This window comes from Caretta caretta, chromosome 6 (genome assembly GCF_965140235.1).
Source record: "Caretta caretta isolate rCarCar2 chromosome 6, rCarCar1.hap1, whole genome shotgun sequence".
Taxonomy (NCBI): domain Eukaryota; kingdom Metazoa; phylum Chordata; order Testudines; family Cheloniidae; genus Caretta; species Caretta caretta.
Genome location: NC_134211.1, coordinates 105,402,117 through 105,415,624, shown reverse-complemented (window position 1 = coordinate 105,415,624; position 13,508 = coordinate 105,402,117). Strand labels below are relative to the sequence as shown.

The 13,508-nt window shown below is 43.8% G+C and overlaps 1 long non-coding RNA gene across 3 annotated transcripts in view; it reads right to left on the bottom strand.

Moving 5' to 3' along the window:
- Window positions 1–13,274, bottom strand: part of LOC125638911 (uncharacterized) — a 41,916-nt gene extending 28,642 nt beyond the window's left edge. For 2 of the 3 annotated variants that reach the window (XR_012669050.1, XR_012669051.1), the window contains exons 1-3: window positions 12,888–13,274; window positions 11,545–11,812; window positions 10,417–10,544 (exon numbers count right to left, since the gene is read on the bottom strand). This is a non-coding gene — a long non-coding RNA (uncharacterized LOC125638911). Of the gene's footprint in view, window positions 1–261; window positions 343–10,416; window positions 10,545–11,544; window positions 11,813–12,887 lie in introns of those variants that run through there. The other variant, XR_007357321.2, reaches the window with a different exon arrangement.
- Between the last annotated feature and the right edge of the window lie 234 nt (window positions 13,275–13,508).

Genomic DNA, 13,508 nt, shown 5'->3' with positions numbered 1-13,508 from the left:
CTTAGCCTCACTAAAAGCTTATTTTTACAAAACCCATAATTTGAGTCTAATTTGCCCTGACAGAGTCAACTGACCATGCAGTTACTTGGCACCTGCTGAATGCTTCCCCATTAAGCAAAATTTACGCTAATAAGCAGCGGTCATTACCACTTGCTAACATTAGATTAAATCAGTTACCTGAAACACCTTCTGATAAAGCATAAATCCAGATAAGGCAAATGCCAGGCAAGAGCTAAATTCTAAAATCTTACTCAGTCTCATTGATGAGCTAGATTGTGCCTTCCAGGACCTCCTTCAGTCAATGGTGGTGCGCAAGTTGCACCATCCCAGGAAGCACTGCAGCTGCAGAGTTGGATCAAAAACATTTGTATCAAAGAGGGGAGTGAGACGTTACTTTAACTTGAGGAAAAACAAATAAAATATAAACTAGCTAAATTGACTTGGACCAAGAGGCTTTAACCTGAAGATGAGCAGTAGCACTCTCGAGTAAGATACCACGACAGGTGAATAATGAATCAAGAAAGACACTCAGAAGTAAATTTTTAAGGTGCAGGCCTGTATGCCAAAGATGCATGTGCACTTATCTACCCATATTTGTGTAGGCAATAACCCACAATTCCAACAACTAATCAAGTATTTGCATAAGGAAATGAGGAGCTAGGCATCTGCACATCAACCTAGTTAGCACACAGAAGTATAGCAATGGTACACACAAAAACAGGTGCACATTTGCATGCGTATGTTTTGTGCCTTTTAAAACTACGATCCTTAAATTTTCCTGCATTTGCTAAAATAAACCTGATGACCTCATTGTATTATAGCAATACCTTTAAGAGTCATGATAATGAAAATCTGTCACTTTCCATCTATGGTGGATCTATTTTAGGCTGTCATGAAGTGTCCATTAAAAGTGTCCTTTTCTCTGACAGGTTGTGTACCTAGGGTTAAATTCGTTGTACACAGATGTTTATTTTTAGAGATTGTCTATACTGTTTGTTATTGAATGCTTAACTTTCACTGAGGATCAGAAAAGTCCATCACTAAAGAAACTCCATATACATTAACAACTCTGCCATGATCTCTTATTTAAAGGAAAAATATATCTAATGAAAATATAATTCTGAGAGTATTTCTATTGTGAAAGAAAACAGATAAATCTATTTCTATTTAAGCCTAAACTATATTAAATAAAGTTTACTTTTCTGAATATTCTGAATGACAAATATGTAAAGAACAACACATCAGAGAATGTTCATTGTCTATAATGGTGATGATAATGATTTTACATTCTCAGACAAAAAGCTTTGTGAGGTAGACTTAACATTGTACAAATATAGCAATTAAACTAAAATAACGTGGTTATAAAATACAAATATTGGCATACATTTATTTAGTATTGAATTAGAATAAAAAAAGGAAGGTCAAGAAGTTCATCCTTAATGTTTCACAAACAACCATAATCCTTACCCTGCATCCCTATACACCACTACCTAGCTTATAGGGTACTGAGGTCAGAGCTGGACTTTGCAAGTCTATGGTGTATTCCAATCAATATAGCTTTTAGTGAGTGGATGAGGTTGACTGGGCTCTTTGACTCACAGCAGAATAGTGGTGTGTATCAGCCTTAACCTGAAGTCTGAGAAATCATCAAAGATTTCTCTTATGCAAAACAAAACAAAACCTTCAATATCAAGAGGCCTTGATATTGGCATTAAATATTAACAAAACACACGCACAATCCAATTCTGAGTGATCAGAATTCTGTCTCAGAAGTCACTGTGCATTTCAGGGTTGGCTACTCAATTCAAAGAGTAAACAAAAATAACCTACACTTTGCATAGACTTGATTTCCAGGGACCGCTGCCTCTCTCTCTCTCGAGGCACATATATCATGTGCATCACCATGGAATCCAAGCTAGTAGACTCCCTGAGCTCTTGAGGGAAATACAGAGCCATTCCCCTGACATTTCCTTCCTCATAATGGCTGCCCAGTCTTTATGAGCAGTGTCATTAGCAATGAAGTGCAGCTGTCATTTGTGGATCAAGCTCCAGTGGGACCCAACTATCCTATGTTTACTCCCAGAGAGAGAAATTCTCCAGCATCCTAGCTTACTCTGGACCTTTACCATTCCATTATTTACTATTACTTCCTTTTATTAGGGAACATAGATTGGGAATGGATTGTGATTATGAGGGCCCTTTTTAGAGTTCCAAAGGACTTCTACAAAGCATCAGAGCTGAATATGGAAGGATAAGAGAGGAGATGTTCGTATTGATCGGTTAGTGGGGTAGTTGAAGTGGAAAAGGATGTGACTTCAGATCTGGGGTCCTTATGTGATGTGATGTGAGAGGAGAGGGAGAATTGGTTTCTGCAGTCTGACTGATGTTATTTCCAGTAGGAACTGTAGTCAAAATCTCATGACCCCAGTATTGCGGCAATCCCAGTAGCTCAGATTCTTTATACTTTTACAGGATCTCAAAGTGCTTTGAAATATTAATAAATTAAGACTCACAACTCCCCTGTGTGATCAGTATTATTATTGTCCATTTTAGAGGTGAAGAAATTAAGGTACTAAGTAACCTGCCCAAGGTCAGGTAAGAAGTCAGTGCCAGAGCTCAGAATAGAACCCAGCTGCCCTGGCTTTCACTCCAGTGTTTTAATTACAATTCCATCAATACGCTACTTGGCCCTGGTCCTGAGAGGTTTTAAGGACCCATAACATCCATTGAAGGCCACACCCCACTGTGGAGTTCTCAGGCTGGCTGAGGCTCTGACAGTGGGATGCTGAACTGTCTGAGCTGCATCTGTCCAAGTCGACTAAACTTTAATTTCCATGGAGGGGTATTTGTAGTGCCATTAGATTTGGTGTCTTGATAGTTGCAGCCGGTTTTCCACCACCCTTATGAAGAGCACAGTTAGCTCTTTACATCCTAATAGCATGCAAGTAGGTTTTCAAACATGGTGTTTAGCCCATGGGGATTGGGCATCCTGGTGTAAATGACATTTGGTCTGGTGAGTCATAAGCAGTGATTATATCTTGGAAAAGTTCCCACAGTTCTTAGAAAGTATCAAGGTTGCCTCAGAAATAAAGAGTGATCTTTTCCATTATCAGACTAAATAGGATATTTGGTGCGCTCATTTACATGTGATAGAATCGCTTGGGTAGCAACAACATCTAGAAGTAGATCTAATCCTTCTCCCAATAACCGTGACTCTCCTGCTCACAGCGAGTTTGTAGCCCCGCAGCTGTGTGACTTTTGAGAACCAACTGAAAAATGTGGGCATGTTGGTGGGGGGCCTGAATTCTTTTCTGCATTCTTTGCTTTTTTCAAACTAAAATGCCTGAAATTACTTAAGAGAAAATGAATTGTTCACAAGAGTTCCTACTGAAGTGGGGAGGGGGAATTGTCAGAGCTGTTTAAAAAAAAAAAAAAAAAAAAAAAAAAGACCTTCGCTTTAATGGACAACAAAGAAATCAGTTATTTTTAAATGTTGCCTTTTGTGCAGTTTCTGGTTTTCCCCTCAAGCTGTGTCAAGTGGCATAATAAAGTTGCTGCAGACATGAGAGGTTGCAGTGCTTTCCCCCAGCTTTTCTTCTCTTTTCTATAGCAGCCCCGCTGCTGTTAGTAATGCTCATTTTGTAGCAAAGCTTCTTTTGGTGGGAGGGGAGAGGGTGGGAGAGCTAGCGTAGAAGGAGAAAATTAAAATAACAATTGACTCATATTGTGAGGTACAACCTTCTGACACTGACTCAGCAGGCCTGTGTATTTTTCTCATGGGGGCAATTGGCCAAGTGACACATGCTGACCTGGTTGACTCAGTTAAAGCATTTGAAATGAAAAGTTACTACAGACTTAGAACCCTGTGGGGTCCTTAAATATGCAGCGTCTTCCTCAGAACTTGAGAAAAGGAAGAAATACGTAAAGAGGGTGGGTGGGTGTGTACAGGGAGAACTATAGAATGGACAGTAATGTTGCAAATCATTTACAATTTAATATGTTCAGAGGTTAGACCCGGGGAGTAAAAAGTGAAAGCACCATACTTAAACCGTACCCACAATCCGAGAGAGGAGGGTTCAGAGCTGCCAATTCTAGCACAGCTCCATGTGTGAAATTTCCCAGCGATAAGGAAAAGTCCTTAATTTCCCCCTTAGGATTTCCACCAAGCAGTGGCAGCAGGTGTGGGGATGCAGACACCTATTCCCTACACACCTCAGCAACAAGGGGATTGCAGAAGTGAGCCAGGAGTAGATAGGGGCATTGGGGAAGCCAGTGGGAACAAAGGCATTAAAGTCAGGGGCTACGTAAGGGGGACATTGTATGAGAGACAACCTCCGGGAAGCTTGGGAGGATGTTCCTCGGGGCAGTGTGAGCTTAGGCCTGAGTGGGCAGCCCCCTCCAATCTGACCCCTAATTTCCCTTCCCTTTATTCTGTCTACCACTTCCTCCCCTCATCCTCCATCCAATCCCTGCATGAATCTGTGGGCAGCAGAGAGATGACTCTGCCTTTACTCAATCTTACTGCCTGAACCCAGGCATCATTGCTGCCCCCAGAGTCCTAGAGGAGCCACTGCAGCTGACTCCTACAATCTGTCTTGTTGCAGCTGGGGTGTGGATAGGCCTGAGGGGGCTGCCTGACATGACACGTGTTGGCAGCCTTGCTGGATAGGTCAGCTAAAATGAGTGAGTTAACATTCTGTTGAGGTGAATGGGAGCAGTTCACAACTACCAGAGCTATTAGGCCATATTTGGAGGTGCTGTGTAAGAGAAGAGGAGAGTGGAAGGGTTTGTCTACATGAACATTCAGTTGATAGCAAGATGGGATGTGAATCGACCCCACCCTTTGCGGCCACAGACTAACTCTCCACGTGAATCCTGCTGACACACATTAACAGTTTCTTAGTGTGCTTTGAGCTACTCCCCTTTGAAATGATCATTAACAAAACCTTAATGAGTGTTTGCTGGCTCCACCCAGACAGTTAATCCATGGCAGGGAGTAGAGTCACCTCCCAGCTTCCCGTCAGCTGAACGTTCATATAGACAAGCCCTACTTTACATGGGTAATATGGACACGTCGGTGGGAGCCTAGAGGGAATAATGTGAACATTTCACTCAATTTAATCTCCTTCTAGGTTCACTTGGCCCTGGTCTACATGACAAATTTATGTCGAATTTAACTACATCACTCAGGAGTGTGGAAAACCCATGCCCCTGAGCAATGTAGTTATGCAGACTTAGCCCCCAGTGTAGACAGAGCTATGCCAACAGGAGGGCCTCCCGTTGACATAGCTACAGCCTCTGGGGGAGATGGGGTACCTACACCAATGGGATAAGCTTTCTCGTTGGCAAAGGTAGCATCTTCACTAAGCGCTACCTGGTGCTTCATTTGTAATGAAAGAGGTGCCTGGGCCTCAACCATTTTTTTTACATTCTTAACTGACGCGGCAGGCCCAGAGGTGCCGGGGCTATGAACTGCCAAGCCTAGAGGTGCTGGGGCTCAGCCCTGGCACAAATTAAGCACTGGCTCTGCAGTGGTGCAGCTGTGCCGCTGCAGCACTGTAAGTGTAGACAAGCCCTTAGACTTAGCTCTGAAGGTGGCCTTATTGTACATCTGTCCGAAAACACGGACAAGCAGAATTGTATTCATTCACACGTGGAAGGTTTTCATCACAGCTAGTCCAGAACGCCACCAGTTACCACTGGCCTCACCGCTGATTTGGTTGAAGTAAGCGATTTGCTTGAATTAGAATCATTGTGATTTGCAGATTTCTCCACACTATTACCTGTTTTCTAAGGTTACAGCATATACAGTAGCATACGCTGATTTGGAATAGTCTCCTTGAAAAGAAAACATTTAATTATTTAAAAAGTTCATTTGGAAGCAATGTTGTGTAACACACTGGGTAGAACTGAGCTAACCGTTCTGAGTGAATAACTTATTGATTAAACATAGTTTTTTTCTTTTTGGCAAATCCGTCCAGGAACAGATCATTATTTCTACATACTAGTTATTGTTAAAATAGCATTTCCTTCAACTGTATTTCAGGCGTCAGTTTTCTTCACGGAGACCATTGCTCTGTGCGAGCATTTAATATTCATAATTCTAAATTTGGGCACCTCCATCTCAGCTATTGTTTCTGTCAAATTGGATGACTGTCAATCTTACGCTGACCCTGGGGATTTTCAAACATTTATAATCATGTCTTTTTTGCTTCCGCCTAAGTGCTTTATATTCTTACTACATACATAAGCTGAAAATTTAAAAATAGTTGAGATATAACAGTGCCTGGAGCCCCCACCCTTCCTCACTACAGCTCAACTCTTTTTTTCTTTTTTAATGACAATTGGTTGGTTGCAAGACAACTGCCATCTTAACAGACACCTCAGGGATCAAACCAGGGGCCTACAGAGCTAAAAGCATGATCTGCTACAGCTCTCTGTCAGGAATAGTCACACACCCATATCCTCTGTGGATCCAGCACAGAGGGGTGGGGGGGATCTGTAACACCACCCTCACCAATGGGTTATGTTTTCGCTTCTCATGCTCTCCCTGTCTCCTACTATCCTCACTCCCAAAAAAGAGGATCTTTGCTTTGACCATGTAAGCACTTGTGATATATTTTCATGAAAACAAATGTGCATGCACATTTGCACAAATATGAGCCTCCGCCCAAGCATTTGTGCAACTAGAACATTGCTTGCAAAAGTCTAACAACAAAGAGTATGAACAGTTAGATTGAATTTGACTGAATGTTTGTCAATTCCACCCCCCTCACCGCACACACACTGTTCTCCAGATTCTAGGTCTGGAGTTTGCCCAGCAATGCTAAATAAATTGAAAGCAAAATTATTTCAAATAAGGTTCCAAGCATTGTTCCTCAGAATTTTTGGCTTCAAGAATTGTGCATGTCTTGTATCAGGCCCAGCCAAGCCTTGTCTCACCCCTGTTATGATGAGGCTTACACATCAAGGAGGCATCTCATCATCTTTCTGTTTGTGTGACACTGAAGTCAACAGGAGATCTGTGTCAAAATTGATGGCAGGATAGATCAAGTCACATACTGCTTTCTCACAAACCACTGTACCTTTAAGTGATCAAGGGAAAGCAATGTCCTGCTTAAGCCACTCTGCCTACAAGACATGGAAAAAAGAGACTAAGCAGCTGAGGCCAGATGCTCAGGTGGAGTAAATCAGTGTAAGAAGGAGGGTCCAGTAGTTAAGGCACTTGCCTGGGACTCATGAAAGATGGGTTCAATTTTCTGCTCAGCTACAGACTTCCTGTGTGACATTAGACAAGTCACGTAGCCCTATGTTTAAAATTTATATTGGCATAACTATCTAGGTCAGGGGTATGAAGAAAACCTCACATCCCCTAGTGACGTAGGCATGCTGACAAAAGTCCCCAGTGTAGATGCAGTTATGCTGAGAGAAGGGTGGTTCTGTTGGCCTAGCTAATATCATGCAGGGAGGTGGTGTTCCTACACTGGCATACGCTGCTTCTACCCTAGGGAGTTATGCCAGCAACTGTAATGTAGATATCACCTTAGTATCTTTGTGCCTCGGTTCCTGCTTTGTAAGTTGGGGATAATGGCACTGATTTACCTCACAGGGTTGCTGTGAGGATAAATATTAAGGACTGTGAGGTGCTGAGATACTGCAGTGTTGGGCCTTATAGGTAACTAAGATTCCTAGCAGATAAATAGTATAGATCTACTGAAGTCAGCTGACAATCCGGTGCTGGCACTAGGCAGAGAGGTGTATGTGTGTAAGCAGTGTCAGGATGAGCTCCACCCTGACATCTGGTGGTGAGGTGTGGCAAGTTGTGGAAAAGAACTTCAGGGGCTGATCTCATTTGCATAGGCACACCCACCCCTCCTAGAATGAGGCCATAGCTGCCCAAATGGTCACTTTGGCTGCTGTGGGATCCCCAGTGTCTCTGTTATTGGGGCAGGAAGAATAAATTGTTATTACCCTGATTATGGGAACTGTGCTTGGAACTGTACTTGGCCTTTTGTTATGATGGAGGGACTCACCATCAACTAAGTAGCACTCGCTAGGCAAGGGTCATGGGTTTTAAAACTCTGTGACTGGAGAGAGGCTGGGGACAAGTATTAATACTTGGTGGCATGGGCCCCTTGGTGAGGGCCTTACATGCTAATTGCACTTCTTCCTCTCTCCACTGTGGAATATCAGAGCTAATTTTGATTCCATTAGGAGTCTAGTTACAGGCTGCTGAGCTCACTTCGAGCTAATGGTGCACCAGCACTGAGACTCCCCTACTGCAAGCTGAATTCACCAAAGAGTTGAACTGACTAAGAGCTGAAATCACTGAGTGTTGTGTTAAGTAGTGGGGGAGCCTGAAGATATATTGTGGAGCAGTTTGTGGGACGCGGAGCAGTTTGTGGACCGGCTGGTGGAGCAGTTCGTGGGACAGCGGGAGCTGCTTGTGGGCCACGGGGCGGAGCTGAGCGAAGGAGTTTGTGGGGCGGCTGGCGGAGTGGAGCGAAGCGAAGGCCTATGGAGCTGTGGGGTGGTCAGCTTCAGATCATGTAAGGTGCCTCTTACCCCCGTCCCATCTCCACCCAGGTTGGGAGGTAAAGCTCCGCAGATAAACTTTCGAACTCTGGGGCTGCCCTGACCAGGAACAGAGACTTTTGGGTCATTGGACTTTTGGGACTTTGGGTGATTTGGGGTTGCTGGACTCAAGAACCAAAGGAAAAGGGGCATGCCCCAATTTGCTTGGGGTGGGTTTTTTTGCTCATGGGTTGTGTTATGAATCCTGTTGGTGGTGTTTCCACAACATAATGCCACATTGTTTCTCTCTGTTATTAAAAGGCTTTTTGCTACACTCAGACTATGTGCTTGCGAGAGGGGAAGTATTTATTGCCTCTTGGAGGCGCCCAGCAGGGGTGGTATATATTTGTCCCAGGTCACTGGGTGGGGGCTCGAGCCGTTTTGCATTGTGTTATTGGAATGGATCCCCTAGATATTGAACCCAGCCCTTGTTGCTGCCAACTCTGACGGGCAGAAGGGTTACATGTGTCTGAGCTGTGGTCCTGACTAGACTTGTTCCGTGTAAATGAAACACCTCTTTAGTTTTCTGTAGAACCACATCTTTTGTCTCAATTGAGCAGGACCTGGCACAACAAAAGTGAAATATTTCCCCTTCACTGCTGCTTAGGAACCTGATTCTACTCCCATTAAGGACAATGGTAAATGTCACATAAGCATCATTGATATATAGTCAGGGCCTATGGGTCTAGAGAAGAGAAGAACAGTAGAGAAGGGATCTAGAGATGGGCATGGACCTCCACCCTGTATCCAAATATGCTCAAACCTTGTCAAGTTAGGACCAGAATCTGAAAGCTGTGCCTTAGGCTAATTTTTAATGGGGTCTTTAAGAGACTCAGATGTGGTAGAGTGACTGTGGAGAACCAAAACCTTGATGTTCATATGGGATGGAACTCATCCCTGTGCAGGGGACTAACACAAGAACACTTAATTCTTCCAAATAGGGCCTAAGTGGGATATAAGTGCTGCATAGGATTTCTGTTGGCCCTCTGCACCGGGGTGAATTTCACCCTATCCATCCATGCCCACATCTATGGCATACCAACTTGAAAAGCTTGATGTCTTATTTGTCTTTGAGATCAAAAAAACTTGTGAAATTTACCTAACACTGGTCTGACCCTTTGTGCCAGCAGGGTGAGGCATGACCTCTCAGTGCTGGAAAGTTCGCCCACAGATAACGTATACACTGTTTTGCCCAGAGCCATGTTTTTCCCTCATCTGAAAAACTCTCTCTCTCTATTTTCTTTATTTATAAAGTTCTTTTGTCAATGATGAAGCCTTCTGCAGTAGTGCACATGTTCTCAGACTAAACACTCAGTGCAAGTCAGGTACAGAGGTGTGTGCTTCTCTGAAGTTGCCCACTTCAGTTTTCTCTTTATCAAATAAATTAAAGGCACTTCATCTATACTTGTAAGTACATCATTACTTCTGAGTGCTATATCATTATTATCAAAGTGTTCTAACACCATCACCGAAAGACCTTGACACGCTGTAAATAACTTTGCCTCTTGCTTTGATACTGCACAGACTCCTGAAATTGTGTTTATTGTCTGCAGGCATTATGGATGCCTAATGTGAAAGAGCTGGAGAGCACACACTCAAAATGAATGGATATATATTCTATTTCTATTCATAACCATTCTCTCCCTCAGACAGGGTTTGATATATCTTCTTGGGCTTTGAGGCCGAAAAGGGAAAATAGACTGATTCTTTCTTTGAGAAGTTTATCTCCCCTCCCCCACCCCGCCTCAATAAATGGAGGGGAGGTAGAGGATTATGGGAATAGTGATGGCTGAACCTCAAAAGATTCAAAGGTTCCACCTCGAAGTTTATTCATAAACTTACCCAGACCCTCTTTGATTTGTGAATCTTGTGTGAAGGCCTCTATCATCAGATTTCAAGTACTTGCTACCCCAAGTTGGCCCAGGCCTACCCGACACAGTCACAGTTGTTTAGTACTTCAATGTCCAGTCCTAGACAAAACCAAAAAGTTCAGAGGTCTAGAAAGGAATATATTAAAGCCGATTATGGATCAAGCCCTAGATACACTGAAGACTAAATTTTGAGCTATGAACCACTTTAATAGTTAGACTGTTCTGGGACCTCAAAGCAAGGATGACACGTGACAGCAGGGGACAAAGCATTCTCAGTCAAGGGGATTGGCTATGACACAAACTTCTAGAGGAGCACAGGAGAATCCAGAATCTGACCATATTTTGGAAACACTGTAAAAGCTTCCACATTGAAAAGGCCTTTTCACCATAAGAAGGATACTAACATTGACACCCTCTCAAAAAAAGCCCAGTGTGATGGGGTAGACTAACCCACACTGGAGAGCAAGGGGTTAAGGAACAGCTCTGGGCCCAGGCAGCCCCACTCAGCCACCCCTGAAAAGTTCACACAAGTTGGAGGCAAGGCTTTATAAAGGTGAGCAGAGCGGTTCAGAGACGGGCAATAGAAGGGAGCAGAAGTGGAAAGTGCTGCCTAGGTGCTCACTGCCTGAGAACTGACCACACAGACCTGTGCAAACCCAAGTGACTGAGTGTGCAGGTCAGAGACTTGATTGGAGCAATTTACTCTGGGAAGCTAAAGGGGACTGGAGTAGGAAGTGTTCAGGGAGGCAGCAGCTTAGCACCCTAAGGTGTCAGGCAGAGCTGCCCACCACCAAGCCCTGGATCAGAGCCTGGTGGAGAGGGTAGTCCCAGGCTCCCCTACCCACTCTGAGAAGATATTGCAACACCTGGAGTCTTCACCTCGGTGACAGATCAGCTAAAAAAGGCCTTGACTGGTCAAGGACTCAGCCCCCAATAAAACCTCTGTGCTAAAGGGGAGGAATGGAAACCTTTGGGCTGGAGGCACTGAAGAACCAGACTGAGGTCTGGTCTACACTGTGGGGGGGAGGGGGGATCTAAGTTACACAACTTCAGCTACATGAATAACGTAGCTGAAGTCGACATACTTAAATCTACTTACCACGGTGTCTTCGCTGCAGTGAGTCAACTGCTGACATTCCCCCATCGACTCTGCCTGCGCGTCTCGCTCCGGTGGAGTACCAGAGTCGACAGGAGAGCGCTCGGCAGTCAATTTATCGCGTCTTCACTAGAGGTGATAAATCGACCCCTGCTGGATCGATCGCTCCGGAGGTAAGCGTAGACATGCTCTGTGCTTTTCAACAGGGAGGTACCCTGCCAAAGCCCTGCCTAACCATTAGGCAGCACTCTTGGTGACTCTGCACCTTTATCTATACCCAGCCAACCCAAAACAAAAGTAAATTAATAAAATCTAAAGAAAAACATAAACCCTCCCCTAAGCAGATTTTTTACCCTGAAAAGGGCAAGACTCCATGAAATCCACTAGGGACTTTGCTATTGCTCTCAATTTTACATGCAGGCACTCAGATGATGGCTGGTAGGACATAGATTAGACAAATACATCAAACATTTTAGAACATTAAAGAAATCCTAAACACATAGGGAGGTCAAGTGTACAGTAAACCATAAATCCTTACCCAGACTTTCCAAAATATCCCAACAAATAAGAAATAGCAGAAATATTTTCCAGCACTACCAGTGAAATAACTCTCAGATGTGGAATGTCAGACAAAGTCCTCACACCTATTTCTTCCACTAAACTCTCTCCTTCAGTTCCAAATCTTGTTTCCAGTAAAGGCTAATTGCCTCCAACAGACTATACCACCCTGAGATCTCATAGCATTATCATATAAACCAATGGTTGACAAAGGATCAAAGGCAGCAAGGACATTAGAGTTCAGAGGAATGTCAAAGCCATCAGTACTTCCACAGCAAGGCATCCTGGTGGCTATATAGCCAGTGAAGATGGCGAGAGAGGACATTTAAATAATTGTTATTCAGGTTACTAAGGAATGCCATTCTGCTCAATAGATCTGTTCCTCGGGTGCATTTAAAAGCATAGCTTTACTGACTAAAATAAGTTTTTATCTCCTTTTAATTCCTGTTAAGACAGCAGAGCCAATACAGCCTTGGAAGAGTCAGCTGGATTCTAGTCTGCTTTAATTTACTAAATATTGATTGCAGAACCTTTATTGTTGGTGAGATATGAGCCAGAAAGAACTCAGCCTTGAAAAAAAACCATGTTTTTATTACTCTTTTACTTATTGTCTCTCAGTGATTCCAGCTCAAGTCTGCTCAATGGGGGCTTGAACCTACACTAAGTGAAATCAATGGCAAAGCTCCCATTAACTTTAAGGGTATGTCTACACTTACAGAGTTTTTCCGCTGTCAGTTTCCCCAGTGATAGGGAACTGGTGAAAGTAAAGCACCGATTTGTGTACTCACTTATTTCCACAGGCGTCAGAGAGTGTTTACATCTGCAGCACTTCCATCACCGATGAGAGCAGGGTACTGAGAGCAGCTATCCCACAGTGCAGCTCTCTCCGTTTTGACAATAGGTCTTGTGGGAAGGGGATGTGCGGAGGGCATTCTGGGTCCTTGCTTAGTGTCCCGTGATGCATTGCTTCATGTCCCAGCAGCCCCATTACTTCCTTGTTCCTTTCGCGGCATTTTTTAACACCTCTTGCTCTCTGGCTTCTTTCCCCGCCACATCTACAAGCAGGAATAGATCTTGCACTTCTGTCCACTGCTCTGATAGCTGTCACTTGCACATCACTCATGGCAGTGCAGCTGTTCTTAAACTTGCAAAGAGAACTGCAGTCAGAGATGCCTGATGAGCTGCCTGAAATGGAAAGCAGTAACTTTTGATTACTTTTGGCATTAATGGAGGAGCTGAGCACTGTGGAATGGCGTTTTTGGGCTAGGAAAGCTAGCTCAGAGTGGTGGGATCATATCATTATGCATGTCTGGGATGACTACCAGTGGCTTCAAAACTTTCAGATGTGGAAAGCCACCTTCATGGAACTGTGTGCCGAGCTTTCCCCAGACCTGCATTGCAAGAACACC